Source organism: Vicugna pacos, chromosome 2 (assembly GCF_048564905.1).
Source record: "Vicugna pacos chromosome 2, VicPac4, whole genome shotgun sequence".
NCBI classification, from domain to species: Eukaryota; Metazoa; Chordata; class Mammalia; order Artiodactyla; family Camelidae; genus Vicugna; species Vicugna pacos.
The window spans coordinates 108,066,839-108,088,712 of NC_132988.1; the positions used below are offsets into that span (position 1 = coordinate 108,066,839).

General features: G+C 37.9%; 2 long non-coding RNA genes across 4 annotated transcripts in view; one reads left to right on the forward strand and one right to left on the reverse strand.

The window, feature by feature from the left end:
- Positions 1-212: 212 nt before the first annotated feature.
- Positions 213-1,315, reverse strand: LOC140700575 (uncharacterized). Of its 2 annotated transcripts, none has more exons than XR_012078981.1 (2): positions 870-1,315; positions 213-525 (listed from the first exon to the last, which is right to left on the reverse strand). It is a non-coding gene; the product is annotated as an uncharacterized lncRNA (long non-coding RNA). The 2 variants fall into 2 exon arrangements; XR_012078982.1 differs by having other exon boundaries at positions 213-529.
- A 1,740-nt stretch (positions 1,316-3,055) lies between these two features.
- Positions 3,056-21,874, forward strand: part of LOC140700578 (uncharacterized) — a 55,768-nt gene continuing 36,949 nt past the window's right edge. For both annotated transcript variants that reach the window (XR_012078986.1, XR_012078987.1), the window contains exons 1-3: positions 3,056-3,089; positions 3,245-3,351; positions 5,495-5,605. This is a non-coding gene — a long non-coding RNA (uncharacterized lncRNA). The remainder of the gene's footprint in view (positions 3,090-3,244; positions 3,352-5,494; positions 5,606-21,874) is intronic.

Below are 21,874 nucleotides of genomic sequence, written 5' to 3' on the forward strand. Positions count from 1 at the left end.
CTTTCTTCTTTGAAAAAAATGTTTAAAAAAGATATGCAGGCATGCTATTCTATACTTAAATATACTGGCAGAAAAAATAAAATAGCCTTGCCATTTTAAAAAGATTCATATTTTTGTACTACTGCAATCTTAATAAAAATTGTCACCCCTCATGGTCCAGTCTCTGCATGCAGTAAGGTTCAAACGTTCCCAGTCTAAACACTTACTAGCAATTTAAAATGAATTTAATATTTATTTAATTTCTCAAAAGCCGTTGCAGGCAATACAATTCATCACCTGCAACAAACTTGCCAAAGCCTTTCCCTCCATTCTGCCGCTTGTGTTAAACCCTGAATTACTTTCAAGCTGCATCAGAAGGATTTACTCAAGGTCCCTTCAGTTCCAGCTTGTGAGACCTTTCTTTTTCATTCAGTCTTATACCAAATCACCAAATTCTTTGTTATTTAGATCCAGTTAATTTCTCTGGCCAAGTCTTGTTCTCTTTTCTTCTGCCTCTCACTCTTTTCTCTGTCATTTTTTTGGATTCTACCTTAAAAAAAAATGGGGGAAAAAAAGATCTTAGCAAAGAGCTAGCAAAGGGTGCTTGACAATATATATTTTTTTTAAATCCCAAAGAGTGGGGAAGGTTGAATATAACCTAGGTTAATTTCCATGGTTAAGCCTGCTGCTTTATTTTCACAGCCAGAAACAATGAAGGGTTAGATCCCAAAGTGTTCATTGTTAATGAGAACATCATGATGATCATCCTAGTCATCTCCACCACCACCATCAACCTCCTTTTTATCATCAACAGTATCATTAATTCACTTTTAATGTTTTAATTATGTACCATGTGCCAGCCACCATACTGAGTTTTTGACAAGCATTACCTCATGTCCATGGGATGATGACTTCCATAATAATCCAGAAACCAATTCCTCCTTTTTCATAAGATGTCCACCTCCTAGCCCAAGATGAGTTTATCAGCTTCAACATCACATCCACATTTGCATCCATAGCAAAGAGGGATGTGAAAAGTTGAAGGCAGACTCTAGACAACAGGATTTGACTTAATTTGCTGGATGAAACAGTGAGCTGTAATAGGTTCCTGATTAAGTGAATGCCATAACCCAAATCACCTCTTAAGCTGGGTCCAGCTGTCCCTTTTTTTTTAAGATGTCACTGGAAATAGTACATTTCTTTTTCTTGCATCCATTAAGCTAAACTTCAGGGGTGTTACTATAAAAGAAGATATAGCAGAACCCCTGGTGGTCTCTACTAAAGGAATTTCATTATATTCTTTGTGTTTCTTTCAGTTTGTGGCTCAGGGCTTGACATAAAGTTTGTGTCCCATGAAAGCTCATCAGTTGAAAGAATAAACTCTGAGATGTAAGAGGGTCATGATGAACTGTTGACTTCATAAAGGTTTCATGATGTAGATTTTTTGCTGGCCTCTCAAGACTGAGATCTGATTGGGTAGAGACAGGACTAGGCAATTCATGATGGAGTTTCTTAAGAGGAAAGACAGAGGTAGGTGTGTAGGCATGTTATACGTCAGGTCTGTGAAAAGAACCTAAATTCTGCAAATTGCATGAAAAAGATAAGATACCCACAAGATGCTCTTCTTGATCAGAGTTTAATCAAGCTCCTCTGAATTCTCTTCGCAATTAGGCCTCAAACTTTGGGCTTCTGTGTCTGTCTTTGCATTTTCCCAATTTTAGCAAGAATCCTGCTAAGTCAACTGTATCCAGATTACCAGGTTCTGATATCTGACTCTCCTCAATATCTGATCAAATTTCTCATGCCCCATGGTCCCCCGGTGATATCTGATCATCCTGGGCTGCCTTCAGCAAGAATCCCGTTTAACCAGAATCCCCCCACTCCAACACCTCATGTTTCCGTTCAGTAATTTTTCATCCACTGACCTCCCCTCCACCCAACCTTCCTCTTGACTATAAATTCCCACTTGTGTTTTGCAACCAGTTCTATCCTGGGGTCTCTTTTCCCCTAATGCAAGAGTTCCTCAATAAAACTGATTTTTACTGTTTTACTGTCCAGCTCAGGATTTCTTTGACGAAACTTGGAGACTGACAAGACTGGGAGGATCTCCAAATCTAGACAACAGGATTTTGACTTAATTTGCTGGATGAAACAGTGAGCTGTAATAGGTTCTTGATTAAGTGAAAGCCATAACCCAAATCACCTCCTAAACTGGGTCCAGCAGTCATGTGTAAGATGGATTAGAACAGAGAAAGACTGAATACAATTAGGGGAAAGAGGGATTTTTCTTGGTATTTAAATTATAAACAGGTGACAACTTGAATGAAGTAGGAGCAGAGGGACTAGCAAAGCATTTTAAAAGGAAGAACTGACTGAATGTTTTTCATCAGATACTGAATTTAAAGAAGGGTGAGTCCAATTGTCTAGTCTTGGAGGTTTGCATAATGGCTGATTCTAGGAAAGAGAACGCTGGAACAGAAATAGAGCTGCCCTTGGGAGAAATAATTCACTTTTTGAAACCAGGAGAAGAATTGAGCGTCTAATTGGAGGTGTCTGAAATGTCAGTACAGTAGGAGGTGCGGATCAGAGGTCTTGAAGTTTGGCCTGGAGATACTGGGACTGAGCTCCGCCGAGGGGCGGTAGTGGGAACAGTGATTGCCTACCAGCACAGTCCTCACTGCCTGCGAGCAAGGCGCGAGTTCTTTGTGGAGCCAGAATCTCCTGGTGGCACAGCAGGCGCCTGCGCTTGGTGCTGGCTGGTCTCCAGCGGAGGCTGCTAGAGGCGCCGCTGCGCGGGAGCCCTCCCACCGCAGGACGCACCACTTCAGCCGCTGAGGCCGCTGGCCTGCTTTTGTTCTTTATAACCACACCAGTTTGGACCCTCTGACGGAGCCAGGTTACTAGTCACAGGCTCCATGTGAGTTTTTGCAGTGAATCTAAGGGGACTTTGATGTCAGCTGGCCTGGACTTACAGGTTTGTTTTATTAATAAGATACAGACCTGGATTCAATGATCTGTTGCAGGGAGTCTACCTGAGTGCATCCTGAAGGGGTTATATTTTCTTATCTTTTTAGGTCTGAAATCGTAATACTGGACTCATCACGTAAGAGGTAGCCAGAGTGATCCTTTAAAATACAAGCGTAATTCCTCTGCTCAGACACACCTAATGCTACATTGTTGTCTTGATAAAAAAAGCTCTTACTGACTACAAGGCTCCGAATGACCTGGTCCGAGCTCCCTGTCTGATCTCATCTTTCCCTTCTAGCCACTCTCCTGCCAGCCTCAAGGCCTCCGTGGGCCACAGCCTTCTTGTGAAACATTCTTCCCTGATATGCCAATGGCTCCCTCCCTCCCACAGGCTGCGGAGTCCCGGTGAGTTCTTCCCTGACAACTACATAAAGTGCAGGAGTCCTGCCTCTCCCTTCACTCTTTCTTCCCCTGAACCTGTTTTGTTCAACTTTACAGGACTTCCCACCAACCGATGTCTCATGGACTTGTTTGTGTGCAGATTGCCTGGGCCCTTCTCCCTAAGAGAATATAAACATTATGAGGGTATTGATTTTGGCTGTTAGTATAAACAGTTAATATAAGCTGCGTTCCAATGCAAAGAACAGTATTTGACACAGAGTAAATATTAATATATATATTATAATAAATGAATACATTTGAATGAGGGTTGGAGTAAATTTCAACTTTTTGACGGTAAATAATCTGTTTCTTTTGTTATAGAAATCATTGCTTCAAGCTTGAGTTCACAAAGGCGCCCCATCCTAAACCTTCTGTAACACCCCAACCGGAAGTGGTAGCTTTCTCCTCTGATCCACTGTATCTAGTTCTAACATGATTTCTAGCTGTGTGGACATGGGTTTGTTACTAATGATGATCCTGAGCTTCACCATCTGAAAAATGCATAATATCATCTCTCTCATGATGTGTGCTACACGAAGACAAGTGAGATAATGCAACCATGGTGCTTGACTTGTGCTCTGGCCAGTTTTTCCATCAGTGTTTCCTATAATTTTCAATTAAGTTGCAGGCTCTTGAAGAGCAGACAATATGAGTGTGGACACTGATCCACTGATGAACGGCTGATCATCTCCTTCACACAGTAGTGATAACTGAGGTTGACGTATAGGATAAATTTCTGATTGTACATGAAGAGATGGATCTTGACATATTTTTTTTAGCACTGGTGGTGGTTGCATAGCCTCCAGTAACTCCAGCAGTGTGAGAATATCCTACATATACAAGGACTAGAGATTTTATTTCAGTCTTGAAAATATTCCGAATCTAGGCTCTGGTTATTGATGATTTAGGTTGCTCGCATCCAGCTGAGAGAAAGATGGTATGTTAGTTTTTTGGGCTTAAAAACATATTCACATGTAATCTTATCTGATTCCTAATTTTAGGCCTGTCAGAATTGAAACTCAACCTTAACCATAATCATCACAAGCATTACTTCTGAAGCCCTCCCACGGATATGCTGCCCAGGATGCGATAATATACCAAGTGTCTCCTGAGTTAGTTAGAAAAGTGAGTTAGAGAAGGAGGGTGGGGGCGACTCAGAGGACAGGAGATATAAAACCAGAGCAAGCAACAGAGGACCTCTTGAGGAAGACTGAAGACATGTCATGTAAAATCCAGTGGAGCTCTCTGCTTGTCACCAAATATAACACTCAGGCCTTGAGGTCAAAGTCTAACAGGATTTTACTGGCTCAAGCCTCCATAGCTTGTCTCCACAAGGTATCTTACCATTACTTGTCCTTACACTAGGCATTGGTTATAAAGGAAGACCCAGCTGATTTTTCAGTTTGAACAAATGAATCCAATCACTCCAAACTCTCAGTGTGATTTAAGCTAATTAACACCCAGGCTTTTAATCTTTGTCAAAAAGTACTAGCAAAACTCCCCAGTGACCCCAATTCCTCACTCTTGGACCAAAGATAGCATGTTTTCCAAGTCCAGGTGTGTGGACTGGATGAGTATACTTCCTCTTATCCATGACATTGCTGATGGGAGTGACCCCAACTTAATTATTGCATGTGACAGATCTGAAAATATTCACTGGGACTCCAGATCACACCCAAGGGAACAGAATATGTTCTGTAGCACTGACAAGGGTGTCGACTCCTTTCAGAATCAGAGATCCCTTGTCATAGACCCTTCTCTTCCAAATTTGCTACAACAAAAGCAGTATTTATGCCAATCTTTTTGGTACCTTGAAATGTATCACAAACTGCTAGCACATATTTTTATAGGTGAGTACAAGGTTAACTTTACTCTTTCTGTATATAAACATTCTCACCTCATCATTTCCTAATGTTAAGTAATAACAAGCCAAAAAAAAGAAAAAGAAAGAAAAAAAGAAAAGAAACCTTCTAAAGAATTGTCTGTGCAAGATTTAGGCTAGTTAAACAAACATGGCTCCTGGTGTCTTGAAATTGTGTCTAAATAGAAAATATCGATAAAAGAAAGCATATTGAGAGACCTAAGGCTTTCTCTTCATTCATTTTAGCAAGACATTGCTGAATATTTGATTTGGGGCGGGCGCTGAGCAGATGCCTGCAAGCAACTGACTCCTTGGAAAACAGCTGTGCTCACAGAGAGGCACAGAACAAAACAGAAGGTAACAAGCACCATATTGGGTTAATAAGCAATGCAAAAGGGGAAAGTAGAGGAAGGAAAAAATAGACTTTCGTGGCAACCAGCCCCTATTTTTTGGTTTCATTCGTCACAGTGGTAATTATTTATCCAATGTCTGTTTCTCCTCTAAAATATGAATTCCAGGAGGGCAGGGGTATGTGCATTTTTCCCCTGTTGAATTACCAACACCTAATTTTAGGAACAGGTTTCACAGAGATCTTCAGCCTGGGTCGGCCAGGGTAACGCAGATCTCAGAAGCTGCCCCAGCATCCCCTTTGACATACCTTTCAGGGTAAGCGCTCCAGGAGTTGTGGGGCTGTTGACAGTTACTCTCACCAGATAGGCACATGGCCAGAGTCTACAGAGCAGTCGGGGGAGGCCAAGAGGGCACCAAATTATCCCATGGGAATGGCGAGTGGAGCTCCTCTAAGCACCTGATGAAATTCTCACTTCACTCCATCAGTGGAGATTGCAGTGGGATATCTTCATGGGAATTGGTGGTTAGGGATGTTTGCCCTTTTCATAAAGCTTAGCCCACTTCGCCCCCTGGTTTGTACAGCTGTGTTCATAGAGTCAAGTTCATGAATCCTTTACTGACGAAAAAGAAACTTGTATTCTTTTCCTTTGCATGTTAATTTTTTCCATCAGGGTCAGCCACTACTTACTAGTGCCAATTCAGTCACTTAATTTAGTGTTCAATAAGCAGTTTTGGATGCATAAATATTAGATGTATACATTTTCTGATTTTAGAAATCCTATGTGGATATATTAAAGATTTAAAGAATGTGAAAGAAAATGCAACAAAGACTATTAAAAACTACACAAACCCTTATAAACAAAGTCAAACTTGTATAACATTTAATTCATGTCATTCTAGATAATTTTCTGTGTATACATATGAATATGTATAAAATACAAAGAAATAATGCCTCAGGAACAAACAGAAGATATTCTAAGTGAGGTAGGGTCAGTGGTAGAGTGTCTTCTTAGCATGCACGATGTCCTGGGTTCAATTCCCAGTACCTCCATTAAGAAATAAATAAACAAGTCTAATTACCTCCTTCTAAAAATATATATATTTAAAAATTTTTTAAAAATCTTCTAAGAAAAATATATTTGAAAGGGACACTGGGACTTGGCTAGAAGTAATAGTTTGCTTTAAAATCATCAAAGTGTCTGTGACATTAATTTCTTGACTATTTGACATGTCAAAAAGTTAACAGGGATGTAGTAAAGTCTCTTATAATGATTTTTCCACTATTTCTAACAACTTTTTGATATCTACAGTAAAAATGTTGATTTTTTTTATTGCATGACAATGCTTAGAACTGTTTGAAATCAGTATTGCCATCCCTACTGCATTACTGTTTGACTTTGGTGAATATTTGTTTATTTTTATACTTTTCTGTAAAGTTTAGATACATCTCAAGCAGTGATTTAATTGACATCTTAGTTTCCTCATTTGTACAATGGGAACAAAAGTAGTGCCGATAAGTGGTCTGTGAGGACGAAATACACCACTACCTGTAAAGTGTTGTAAGCTATTCACAACAGCCTTGGCAGTCAATTAATGCTTGTCATTATTACCTCGAATGTAGGAATTTGCTCATTTTTAAAATATTTCACCTTGATAAGTTTCCTTGAGGGTCCTCGTGCTTTAATAAAACACTAGAATCCTTTTCCTTTATTATTAGAATTGATTTAGTTAGCTTCTTGTCTTTAATTTTATTTTATTTTATGCTTTAAAATTACTCTCTCCATTTTCTTTCTTCAACTCTGTTTATTTGCAATTTTTTTTGTAGAAATCTGGAAAAAATATATCCCATTTTAAAGATTTGGTTAAACTAGTGCTTATTTTTAAGTAATTAAAAATGGTTTAAAACTTTATTTCTATCACTATCAAAGAGAAAAAAAAATTCTGCCTTCTCTATGAAACAGAATTTAGCATACTTCGTCCACTTTACTGCCTTCTGTCATCCAGTTATGTTAGTAAATGAATGTATGTATCAATTGTTGCTATCACTGATGCTGTTTATATAGTCTCTCAATAATCTTTGATGTCTGCTTTCTGTTCATTGCAAATATTTACCATAGTAATTCAATATTGTCCCTTACCAATTTCTGTGCTCACTGCCATCTGTTTTACCAAATACTTTCCTCTTATTGAACCCTCGACTTTCACTCATTTCAATGTTAGCTAGAGAATGTCTTCGGCTCTTTTCCCCTGGGTAGCCATGTGGGTGGTTTCTGTTCCTGAGACTTTGCATTATTTTAGAATTTCTTTCTTTTGGCTTTATCCACCAATGAAAACTTGCAGGGTATAAAAATTTATGGAGCACAAACTTTTCTCTCATCCCAGTCTTGTGACTGTTTCCTTGGCAGATTCTAGTATTGGATGTTACAGGAAAGTCTGAGGACAGCTCAGTTTTGTCCCTTTTTATACATCTTTCTGCTGTTTTCTTTTTTGCATGTCTGAACGTAGGATTTATTTTCTCTATTGTTATACTTAGCATTTCTCCACATAAATGTCTAGATTTTTTTTATTTTTATGTCTTGCCTCAAATACTCTGATCTCCCTTTATCTGCCATCTTTGGACATATTTTATGTGCTAAAAATTTCTCTTCAAATATAAAATTGCTTCATCCTCAGCCCGGTTGTCCTGTTCGCCTCTGTGGGGCTGTTTCTCAGCTGTGGGTGGTTTTTCTTTTTCTTTTCTCCATGTGTCAACGTGTCTTCCATGATTTTGCCCTCACAATGCCCCTTTCCCCACTTCCCCGAACCCCTGACCCCTGGCATATAAACCACTCCCACGGATTCAATTTTCTAGTGTCTTTTTACCACTAAGCTTTTCTAGGTAGATTTTTATTTTGATATTTTAGTTTCTGAACTTTACGTTATCATCTTTCTCCCTGATTATATCTACAGCCCCGTGACTTTTGCTCTTTTCCTAGAGACCATGGATTCTCGGCCCTCACTGATGATGATGTAATAGGCTTTTTATTGCTTGACTGTACGTGATTCTTTGTCTTGTTTAGGGAGTGCTGTAGAACCATTCTTTTGAACTGGTTCCTCACATCTCGCCTTTTCCCCTCCATCAGTGTGGTCCAAGAGGCAGCTTTCATCTTCAAGTTTACACCTCCCTTTTCTGTGACCTTCAGCCATCTCTCTCTCTGGCTCCAACCTTCCACACTATACTGACTTCCAGAAGTCCTTGCTCCTGATGAATTATCACCCTGCCCATCACTCTGACGGGGAAAGAGCCTCCTGTTTTTTACTTTACGCTTCTTATGAGCAGCTCAAACGCCAAGCCCACCTGCCTCCTCTCCCCCACCCAGAATTCGGGTGAATTATCTTCTTGTAAGACTAGAGACCTCTTTATGAATAAGCGAGCTATGAGCCAGTGAATGGATGAATAATAAAGTTTATTTGCACTTTCTTTCTTGTAGACAGGGCGACTCTGGCTTCTAAAGGTGCTACAGAAGCCAACCTGTCATAGCTTTTCTTAACTTGGGGCCGTCAGTCTTCAGTTTTGTGAAAATACTGCTCAGATTCTGAGGTTAGGTTGTCAGTCGAAATGAGTTTAGGGTGCTTTTGTGACTGTTTCTGTTGTGTGTATCCAAATGTTCAGGTTATCCGCAGGCTTTGCAGTGGGAAGTTGGAAAGGCTGCAGTGGGGCCTTCTCGCCAAACTCCGCTTTTCGAGAGAAGCCAGTTCTGCTGGGGATGGTGGCGGTGGAGGTTGTGGTAGAGTGGGAGGGTTTCATGGACATCGCGGTATTTTAATGTAAGGGACTTGAGTAGCGTCTAAAACGGATAGTCCGAGGAGCAGGAAAGGCATTTCAGACGTGCGTGATGATCTGAGTGCTGGTGAAGTATGTGAAAAAACAGGGAGGAAGGAAAATCCCAAGAGACACTCAGGCATATTTGAGGTTTTATAAATCGATGTAATCACAATTATATCGTAAGCTAAAACTCACTAAAACAAGATTGGGTCTGAAATGTTTAAACTTGCAAAGATCTTCTATTTAGATGTGCATGTATAAGGACTAAATGAAGCAGCTTCAGGCTTATCTGTATTCAGGGTCCTGCAGCGCAATTTGTGGTTTGCTTACTCTCTGAAATAAGGACAAATGCTCCTCTGTTTATGTGGTTTGGTCAACGGAATCTTTGTAATTAGATGCCTAAGCGATGCCCATATCAGCGATTTGAAGAAGCTCTGATGATTTTATTTGAGAATTTGACTTTTAAAAAGGCAGCAGCCCTCTTTCAGTTTTTCATATTCTCCGTTCCTGTTACATTATTTTATTGCCATTTGCTTCTTGTCGCTTGTAAATGGTTACTTTATTTAAAACTGTGTGCTTAATGCGTTCGGTAGTACCAAAATGTTCACTCATTAAAACCAGTGACATTGTCATATTGCTTTCATCGCAATGGTTGCTAAGGAAATCATCAGCTTAAGCAATACCAACTGTATTTCAATAGACAGATTAATCTTTTCTTGAAAGCCTCATCTAATCTCCCTTGTTCAACAGGAAGTTTTCTGCCTTGTAGGCATTTGCGATCTTTTGGCAGTAAAGAAGAAATATGATCTTTGTAAGTAGAACTTGAAATGATTTTTTTAGAGTAGGAACGCATAAATGTTCTAAAAATAAGAGTGACTTTACTTGAATGCAAGTTTCAAAGGGGATGGATTTATAAAGTATTTATTTCTGCTAGGAATACCGTTTGGCAGAAAATAGCACTTTCTTACAGCTGGCAGAGATAGGACTGTGAGGAAATCATGACAAAACATTAATTTCTTAAAAATAATGTTTGTATTTTTTCAACAGAACCTTGAACAGAACCTGTGTATCCAGGTTTTCCTGTCTATGAAATGTGTTCATTCTTTCTACCTTATTTGGAAGATCATTAGGGACATTAATGATGGCTTTTCATGGATAAATTCCGTGTAACTTCTTTTAACAAGAGTGTATGAGTGTTTCACTCTTCAATGAAGTGCAAACTGAAGTAGCTCGAACACTTACGCTGTCAGCTGTCCCCTCTCACTAGACAAGGAGGTTCAGCGGAAAGTTTTTTGTGTGTGTCTTCCAGTTGGCAACAGTTTCCTGAGGACAATCTCAAAAGGAGTCATTCTGTTCCTAATTACTCTGTGCAATGCTGTCTGTCTGCGCTTACTGTTTCCCAGGAATCCACAGCCAAAGAAATATGCTTGAAATCATGGCTCAGTGTGCATGGGACATTCCCGGCCGTGCCACACACCCCCAAGGGGCAGATGCTTGCATATCCTGCAGCAACCTCTCCCGAACTCACAATTTCCTGGGAGCAAGCATCGGTACCATCTCAATAGAACAACTACATTTTAGACTTTGATGTAGGGTCTTGTGCATTTCATGTGACGTCAAGCTTGAGGGAGCCACTCGAGGTGGACTATGATATAAAGAGATGCCTCATAGTCATGTTAAAAGATGGAAAATATTATTTCTTTGGAAGTTGAAAGTTTGAGCTCCAGTGTAGACACTGAAAAAACACAGAGGTGAACATGAAAGCTGTGTTTCTTACACCCGTGGAAGCTTCCATCTAAGTAAGAAGGTCGACTATAGATGCATGATGTCAAGTGTTTGTGTAAGGTTGGATCAAGATTTTATAGGTAGATGCTGAAGCTAATACAATTTTGCACTGTTTATTACAAAAAAAATACAAAGTTAAGTATGAAAATGAATGCTTATTTTGAAAAAGAAAAAAGTACAAGTTGGAAATGTAAAAAAAAAAACGAACAAATACCACAAATATAATAAGTCTAGAAAATAGCACAGTACATTTAGTAAATAATGACTTACTGCTAACCGTCTTCTCATTTTTGTCCATTTCTTTGTTGTATACTCTCTAGTTCCTTCTTTATGTGACAATGCTTTTGGAAAATTATTGTAAAGAAAATTGATGGACAATTGAGATTCCCTTTAGTGTGGTTAGCAAAACAATGCTTTTGTCTATTGTGTTGAGAGGCATGAAATACGTGAGTCCACACTCAGAACATCAAATTGTTTACATTACTATGACTAGGAAACACGGCTTTTGATAAATTGTGTTTTGCAAGAGTTTTGTCCCCTGAAGTTTACCTCTCAGAATAAGAGACTGCCCCAGGTGCGGGGAGCACTACACATTCTGTATCAGGGGAGGTAGCCACGTCTTTTGGTGTGAAGAAAGTCTGAGTCTGATTCTGGGAATTTGAATTAGAAAGAAAGAAAGCTCAAGAGGAAATTGGGGAAAAGACAACAAACATGAGAAGAGAAATGCAGAAGGAGGAACAGTGGGGAAGAAAAAGGGAACCCTATCTTTAGGCTGTACTAAGCCCTTAATACAGACATCTCATAAAATTATCAGACCTTGAGATAAATTCCATTTTCCTGATTTTACAGATTAGAAGACTGAGGCTCAGAAATTTTAACTAACTTATCAGTCTCACTTAGTGAACGTTGGGGCCAGAACGTCTGCTTGATTCAAAATGTTCATTCAGTCAACATTGTTACCATGTGTTGTATATGCCAAACCTAAGGACAGGGGCTATAAGAATTAGTAAAATGTCGCTGGGCTTTTAAGTCAATTACTATTTTCCACGAACAGTACCTAAATCATGAGTAATTTCTTTCCAGGTAGAGAAAGAAGAAAATCAATTATCAGCCATGAAATATGCACGAGCAAAGACAAAAATCATCTCCGATTGGGAGAAGGACCTGCTGAAGCAGTTGTTCAAACACTTGGGGGGTGGTGCTGTGGTTGGTGTTACTAGCCCACGCTGCCCACAGTCTCGTGAGCAAAGGAGGGTACAATCTGTCATGCTATGGGTTTTAGCATTCTTGCCTTTCTTTTTACTATTTTCCTCTTTGGAGGAGTGTCCCTACATTGTGAGAATGGAAACATAAACCACAAAACTCTATTCTGGTGCTTAAGGATTTCCACAGTGTGCTCATTATGTCAGGTGGGGCAGAGACTATGTATGCAGGGGGTGGTTAATTCAAATTAATTGCTGTCACTTCTCAGTGTGTAGATACTGGTGTAGTTCCATAAAAGGCACAAAGCACTTAGCAGCATGTCATGATCTCAGTGCATGCTTTCAACTAATTTAATTATGGTGATGAAGATGAAAATGAGTGTGGCAATAATGCACATTTTACAATATTTGCTCCATTATTACAGCCCTCGATTGTCTGAAACGTGAGCACAGTATTAGCTGCCATTTTGATTTGCACTCTCGGGCAAGTAAAATAGTAGCATGTCAACCAGGATGAGATATATAGAATGTGTTAAACCAATCTTGTCATTTAATATCTGATGAATTACGAGCGATCACCCTTCCTGAAATATGTCAGTTTCTTCTGGTAGCGCGCTAGGTATTGTAGTTACAGCCCGTCCAAATTGCTGTCTAAATGTATGCTCAATTTAACAACTGTCTGTTAAAGTTATCAACACATTCCAACATCCATTATACAAAAGAACCCCTTCATGCATTAAGGCAGAGTGATTATCAAAATGGTGCAGGAAAGGGAAATACCATTTGGTGCACCTTATAAAACTGCACATGCAATAGTTTGGAAAGCAGGCATTTTTATAGCATGGGAATATATAGTATAAATTTGATGTGGCAGTAAAATTTTTTTTTAAAAAGGGAGAGAGCGAGAGCAAAGAAATAAAAATCTTTCCATATTGCACACATGCTAACCCCTACTCTGAAACCGTAAAAAGCATAAAGCGCCCAGCAGGTGTTTTAAAACTTAAATTAAATTAATTGCCAATGCATTATTATTAATTTCAGAAATGCTGAAAAGGGAAAATAAAAAGTATGTGTTGACATGATGGTGCACGGGCTATTTAAAAACAAATATAAAGCATGAATAGGTTCAATTGGATGTATTTTGTTCACAAAATAGCAATTAATAGCATACTTAAGTGACTGGAATAGTGGACTCTTAGGTCTTGGATTATTTAGGAAGGTTAGATGGGGTGCGGATGGAGGCTAATGAAGGAGGAGAACCAGCTACATTAAATATTGCAAGAAAAAAAGTAGAGGTAGCATGTTGGAATGAGAATGTAAATAAAATTCTCTATCTGCTATGCTTTATAGATACTATACAGCACATGGTAAACATATAAAATTAGAAAATATACCATACTTTTTAATGTATTCAGCTCTTTTGAATTAAATTAGACAGAACTCAATACACATCAATACCCTGGTGCTGTGCTAGATGTGATGGGAAATGAATATGATTATTTCTAACCCTTCTTTTAACCATGTAGGTGTAATGACTGCATTTTCCCACTGTCCCTAATGGTGTGAATATTTATAGAAAGCTATATACAAAGGGGTTAAGACCTCGGACTTGGAAATCACACAAACTTGGGTTTGAATCCTGGTTCTGCTTCTTGCTCATTATATAATATTGGACAATGTATTTAAACTTTCTATGCTTCAGTTGTCCTTTCCATAAAATAAAAGTAAGAGAATCTAGTTCATAGGATGATGAGTATTAAATAGGATTTAGCCTTAGCCCAGTGTCCAGTGCTTAGGAAGTTCTCAATAAATGAAGTAATTTGCTTACTTGTTCGTCTGCCTGCCTAGATTGTGAGTCCTTTGAGAACTGCCCATGTTGAAGAAAATATTCTTATTTATCCTATAATCTTACATATCTGCACCAGCGCTTGGCATCCATTGTGTATCTTACAGTTATCTGTAGAACAGACAGCCATCAATTCATACACTTAGCAAAACTGCTCTTCTTATTTGTAGTGTGTGATTTTTCGTCACAGATTTATATCGAAATATTGAAAAAAAATATATGGCTAGCTTCTCCAGCACCTAGTCAGGGATGAGACGAAAAGAAACCCATGTACTTGCTGCTGTGTGCTTGAATCCCAAGTTCCCTAACTATTCTGTTTTTTCTCTCCACTTCTCAGAGTATGATTATATTTGCTTTATATATAATGTTCAGGATTTTAGCTGTACTTCACGGGAGGAATAGGGAAAAGTACTTCTATTTCATTTCTCTGGTTGTGCGATCATCTTGTATAATCAGATTTTAACCAATGGTGTTTAGCAGCAGTATCAGTGGCTTTGGAGTTAGCTAGACCTGGGTTCAAATTCTGTCTCTGTTTTTTAATAGCCAGTGACCTCCGAGACATTCCCCTTACGTGATGCTTACTGTTCTCAGTGGGAAATTTCTGGGAATAAAATATGCCAATGGATGAGCCTCAAAGAAGGTGTATGGAATGATATAGTCCTTCGGGAGCAAGATACTTATATGTTGATGGTCAAATATCAAAAAAAAATCAGAAAAACTTAACAACCAACTAAAGCTAAGTTTATTAAACCTACTTCTGAAAGGGAGAGCATCACTTGGCCACAAGGAGCCATTGGTGGAAGGATCCAGGGCCTCAGAGGAATGGGTTTTCTGAGGGAATAATGTTGACCCATGATGGCAATGGTGTCTCAGTTGGATTTGGGTGGGCACTCTAAGGTTGTCAAGAGCTGACTCCTCCACAAGTCTACTGGAATGACTTGTTGACTAAGCAAAGCTAGAATTGTTAAATTACTCGGTGAATGCTACAACCAAAGAAGAGAGAAAATTTGTCCTTCCTCCACCTTCTTATTTTATTTGGGCTCTTAATGGATTGGATGATGTCCACCCACATTGGTGAAGGCAATCTTTACTCAGATCTACTGATTCAAGTGCTAGTCTTCTTTGGAAACTCAAAGGCATACCCAGAAATAATGCTTTACGATCAAGGCATTCCTTAGCCCAGTCAAGCTGACATATAGAATTAACCATCATAGGACTGACTGTAGCTGGGCCAAGCTCATGAGATAATAAGATAGGATTGGTGAGAAAATATTGATGAGATTCTGTTGTTTGGTGAACAAACTCTTTGTCCAGATGAATATTCTATTTTATTGATAGAAGAAATAATTACCTATGTGAGAAAACTCTATGCAGATAATTTTAATAGGAATTGCTGGAAACTTAAAGTGAAGTTATTTTTTGGTTTACAGTCTTATCTTCCTGGAGAAGAATTTCATAGAAGAAATAAATTGAGTCATGTTGACACACATGGTCTCAATTCTTTATTCTGATTGCTAAGTCATATGGATATACATGAGCTCAATTTTAAAGTGGTTTAAAATATAAAAAATATAAAGTTATACTAAAGATAGAAAAGAAAAATTATAAGAAATAAACCCACTTATCAGAATACCAGATTTTTCTGTGCACATTCAAAAGCCCAATACAAACGCCTTCTCCTCTGCTGAACCTTCCTGAATTCTCTAAATTGAAATACAATGTTCTGTTCCTCATCATCCTAACAATTTTTTTGTTTCTATTATAACACGTATATTTTAGTTAAGGTTTTAATTTCTGTTTTCAAAGAAATAAATGTCTGAATTTAAATTATCAATACTGAAACCACTTTAAAAAGTAGAATTACAGTTTCATATCAGGTTATTTTTAACAAACATTTGCAAACTAAGAATAACTTCCATCTTCTTTCCTTCCTTCCTTCCTCACTCCCTCCCTTCCTCCCTTCCTTTCTTCTTTCCTTTCATGCTTCCTTTCTCTCCCCCTTTCTTTTTTTACGTTTTTTTTTTAAGAGCAATTTTAGGTTCATACAAAATTGAGAGGAAGGCACAGAGATTCACCACATACCTCCTGCCCCCACACATGCACAGCCTGCCCCATTATCAACATCTCTCACCAGAGTGGTACATTTGTTACAACTGATGAACCTACACGGACACATTATAATTTAACAATGACCATAGTTTAAATTAAGGTTCACTCTTGGTGTTGTACCTTCTATGTGTTTGAACAAATATATAATGACATATATGCATCACTGTGGTATCATGAAGAGTATTTTCACTCTTTTGCCAAATCAGTGCTCTGCTTATTCATCTCTGGCTCCTTTTCCCTAGCCATTGGCTAATCTTTTTACTGTCTCTACAGTTTTTCCTTTTTCAGCACGTCATGTAGTTGGCATAATAGAGTCTGTGGCCTTTCCTGATTGACTTCTTTCACTTAGTAATATGCTTTTAAGGCTCTCCCAAATCTTTTCATACATGACTTGATAGCTCACTTATTTTTAATGCTGAATAATACTCCATTGTGGGGATGTTCCATAGCTTACTTATCCATTTACCTACTGAAGGACATCTTGATTGCTTCTAAATTTTGGCAATTCTGAATAAAGCCACAATAATCATTCCTGTGTAGATTTTTGTGTAGCTGTGTTTTTTTTTAATCAGCTATTTAAATTAAATGCCATAAAGTGCTGTTATGACAACCTCACCCCCACAGTCTAGTACAGGACCTAGCGATGAGTAAGGACACGTTAAGTTCATGGTTTGCATTGATGAAGTTCTTAATAAGATTTGGCATCTTTATGTCATAGTTTGTATTCAAACTATTGTATGTAGATCTCTTCCCTTGAGTATGAACTTCCAGAAGGAAGGTTGATTTTTTTTCCATCCAACTGCTCCTCCGTTCCTATCAGCCACATACTCCCCTCCTACCTCATGTCTAAAGGCAGAAAATACACCATGTTGAGGGACTAGAAAAGGAGAATAATTGTAATGTTTATCAAGTTTGTTTGAAATTTTATATTCCACATAACTCACTAAATAGTTAAAGGAAAATGCGACATTTTATGTTTTTAATTCATTGGATCATTGTTCCAAAGCTTATATCTTATAATACAATACATAGAATGTTTTTAGTTTGCTTCAAGGTGATTTTATTTCAGATACTGAGTTACTGAAATATGGTTTCTATAGAAACTGGGTAAGTATACTGACCCTTGATGATAGCTTTGAAAATATTTATTGGCTTGCAAAAATTTCCACTATCTTTTCTAACTACTTTATGGCAGTGAATTTCTGTATCCTAAATTAAATGTAATGTAATGCTAATACTGCAGGGCAGATTTAAAGACAAATATTCCCTTTTACTCAAAGAATAGGTGTCATTTCTTATGATAGTGGTGAGATCTGCAAAAATGTCTTTGGATTAGTTTGTAATTGCATATGAATTCTTCATTTTAAATCCAAAATTTGAGGTCAGTATTAACACTTAGTTCAGAATTCTGGAATTTGTGATATTGTTCTGAGGATAGTTAGAGACTGTGTCTAGAAAATAGAATTTGGGAAACTGTTTATTCTTTTATGAGTTTCATGCCTAACCATTTTACACATCCCACATGCTTCCCCCCCGCCCCTTTTGTCTGCCTGATTTAATTTAATGCCAGATGCTAATTGACATTAAGTTTGTTTGGGGGGAAAGTCAATGTCCATAAAGAATCAGGAGTTTAATATCACACAATAGCATTTTTACTTACTGTAAATTAATATGAACATTTCCTAGCAAATATTTAAACCTCCTGTTGTCTGGTTGATTTGATTAAAAAAAAAAGTCATGAAAACTTGCAACTCCTCCCATCAAAAGTTGGAAACTATTTTTCCATCTTTTGAATCTGGGTTGGTTCATGTGACTTACTTTAGACTTTACTTTAGCTAATATGACACTGACATTACCAAATGTGGATATGGTTTTTGTGAAATCATAGGAAACCTACAGAATTTTAAAGAAAGTAGTAACAATCTGCTTGCACTAAAACTGGAAGAGTTAATTCAAATTAGAAAATGTTTCTTGGTCCCCAACTTGCCAGAGATAAAAAGCAGGTTGAGCAAAATACGTGGGTATTTCTTTTCTAAAAAGAAGAATGACTCTGAGGGCAGAACTGAAAACTGTGGAGAAAAGTAGAGCTGGGAATTTGTTTTAGGGAGCCTGTTCTATTCAAGAAACACTTTGTCTCCAAGAAACAGAGTAACGTGACTAGATGGCACACCCCACAGATAAATTTCACAACTGTTATGGACCAGTGTTTTCTATTTCTTCTTTTTTTTTGAAATAGGCTTATCTAATGTGGCTGTTGTGTTCATGTGCAGAATAAGGGCGAGTGACTTATCTTTTTAGTTTACATGTCACTGAATCAATAGGAGATGAATCTTAGGAACTATATCCATTTTAGACCAGATCCAGATTATTAAATACTAGATTTTAAGCCTGATGCTGAAATTTGTCAAGACATTTTTGGAGTCTTTGGGGAGGATGAGTTACTTTGCTGATGGGAAGAATGCAAATAGCTGTGGTCGTAGACTGAACTGTGGCAACTGAAAAATAAAAAGGCCATAATATTTCTCAGCTCCTCTTATCAAGAGGTGGAATCTATTTTTCCACTCTTTGTGATTTACATAAGCCAATGGGAATATTGGCAAGTCGTATGTAAACAGAGGCTTAAAATTGTCTGTGCACTGGGGCTTTCTTTGCTTTGATAAAAAATGACAGTCTGTGGTCAGTCTGCAGGAGAATGACAGACATGTGGTCCGTCTGCAGGAGAATGACAGACATGTGGTCCAGTCATCCCTTATCTCTCCAGGAAAAAAAATCTGAGCCTGTGAGTAAGGGCCTCTGAGATCAGCAAGAAAAATTTCACAACTGTTGAAACTTACTTGCCGGTTGAGAACTGACAACAAATGAATAACCGAGTCTAATTGGCAACAGAGATGAGATGCCCCCCTGAGCCCTGACCAGACTGCTGGCCCACAGCATCTTCAGCACATAAATAGCTGTTGTTTTAAGGCATAACGTTTTAGACTATTTTTATGTGGGACCAGATAACTGATAAATCGATAAATGAAAGCCCACTTACACAACAAATGTTTATCACATAATCGATCATATGCTGTTTTCTACCTTTGGTATAGAAAATTTTTTATACAATAAGATTACAAAATTTGATGCTAAGAATTTAACTTACAAAATTATAAGGCTTAACTTATAAGCAAGTGATTTATATATTTTAATGTACTGAACGTCTAGCTGCTTGCATAATAATCCTATTTTCTTTTTCTGGTAAGAATATACTAATTTTCACTTGGAAAGAACTTAGTTGCCCAGTGTCATTCCACATGTTTTGTTAGAGCTGATTTTACCCTCTTCTTCAAAATAGAAATATCACCAAATCAGGTTGTGTTACCCATGCTCAGAGTATGATTCAGGAATGAATGCAAGACCTTATTTTCATTAATTCAAATTCAAATTATTTTCTGTGAGCCTCAGTTCTGGGACTTTTGTTGGAGAAGAGGAACTTGCCCCTTCTTGAGTAACTAAGAAGATGGAATTGTTTGCTGTCACCTTGTTCCCAACTTGGGAGATACTGAGTTAGAACAGACTCAAGAGAGAAGAAGAAAACTGAAGTGGAAAGAATAAAACTGTGTCCTGATAGCAATATCTGAGATCTTAAATTGAGCTTTGCTTGAAGCCTAATCTACCCCTGAAATTTTTAGTTTTGTGATCCAACAAATTCCTTGAAGTCAAATTAAGTTGGGTTTCCAAAATTTGCAAACAAAATAGTTCTGACTAATAATACAGCTTATCATAAGAGTATGGGTTGTCCGTTAGGTTTGACAGAACTTCCTATCCAAAACAATCTCTCCTCCGTACTTTATTTTATTCATTTGATTTGATTTAACATATTAATAGACCATTGCAAGCCCTTTCCAGATGTATAGGGACCAACTTCCCTCCACAGTATTCATGTACACAGCTTTTAGCAATTCCACTCCAAAGCTTGTTTGCATAAAATTTAACAATGAGGAGTGCTGTCTTCTTAATTGAAGACTAGCCTTTTGACAATCTGTATCTACATATATTACCCACATAGTAAAATAATTTATATATCTTTGGACTAGCACATAAAGGAAAAATGAATTTTGATTTTCTTTAACTGTATTTTAGTCTTTCTTGGTCCAGCAGTTTAGGATTTACCATAACTGATCCTGAATCTTTTGAATCTAGCAACTTATTAAATATAACATTATTCTACCAAATGAGTTTAATGTTGGAAACAGAAATCTCTCTAGGTATATCAAGCAGAATGGAATTAGTACTAGAAAATTGTTGAAAGGCTAGAGGAATAAATGTTGGGGAACCACACTGGTCCTCGGGCTTAGGGTCACATCACTGTAGCTGTGATCCAGGGCTTAGGAAGGGTTGTTGCTGCTGCTAGAACCACTGCTGATATCACCGTGCATCAGTTACTAGACACGGGAAAGTTGAATACAGCAACTGAAAATCCCATGTCTGTTACATCTCATTTGAAGGAAGACTTTTCCTCACTCTGTCTTTCAAAAACACTGTGGATGCAACTCATTAATGGAATCTCCATTGTACCTAAGTTCTAAAGTATAAGGTCTTCTGGAAAATGCGGTTTTTAAATCTAACTCTCATGACAGAAGGGGAGAACACAGAAGATGGGAATGGATAAATTTAGTTAAAGTAATTGCTCTTTGCATCAGTCAGGATTCTCCAGAAAAACTATCTATCATCTATCTATCTATCTACCTATCTATAATAGAGAGAGGGAGAGAGATTAATTTATTATGAAGAATTGGCTCCTGTGATTAGGGAAGGATAATTAGCCCAAACTCTGCAGTGTGGGCTAGCAGACTAGAGACCCAGAAGAGTCAGTGGTACAGATGAAGTCTGAAAATAGCCTGTTGGAAAATTCTCTCTTGTTCAGGGAGGCTAGTCTTTTGGTTCTATTCAAGCCTTCAACTGATTGGATGAGGCCCACCTGCAATATGGAGGACAATCTGCTCTACCTAAAGTTCACCAATTTAAATATTAATTTCATCCAAACGTACCTTCCACGTTGACACATAAAATTAACCATCACATTCTCTAACCTTAGGAAAGATGGTGGTTCTTTTCATAGTTGAAGGTGCTGACTTATAATACACAGCTATATTCATTAGACAGCCTGAATCTGTGCTAGCCAATACAGTAGCCACCAGCTACATGTAGCTGTTGACCAATGGAAATGAGGCTGGTCTGAATTGAGATGAGATTTTTGAAGACTAATACAAATAATACAAAACATCTCAATAATTTGCGTATTGATTATATGTTACACATGTTGAGTTAGATAAAATATTAAAATTCATCCCACCTGATTCTTTTACTTTTTGAACGTGACTACGAAAGTGGCTTACATTGTATCTCTGTTGTACAATGCTGGGTTAATCTATGTTGCTGTCATCAAATAAATAAAAAGGATACAAAAACAACAGAAGACCCTGAACTCCAGTAGATTAATACAGTGGCAGTTGGCTTTGAGCTCATGTGAAAACTGTGGTAGACCC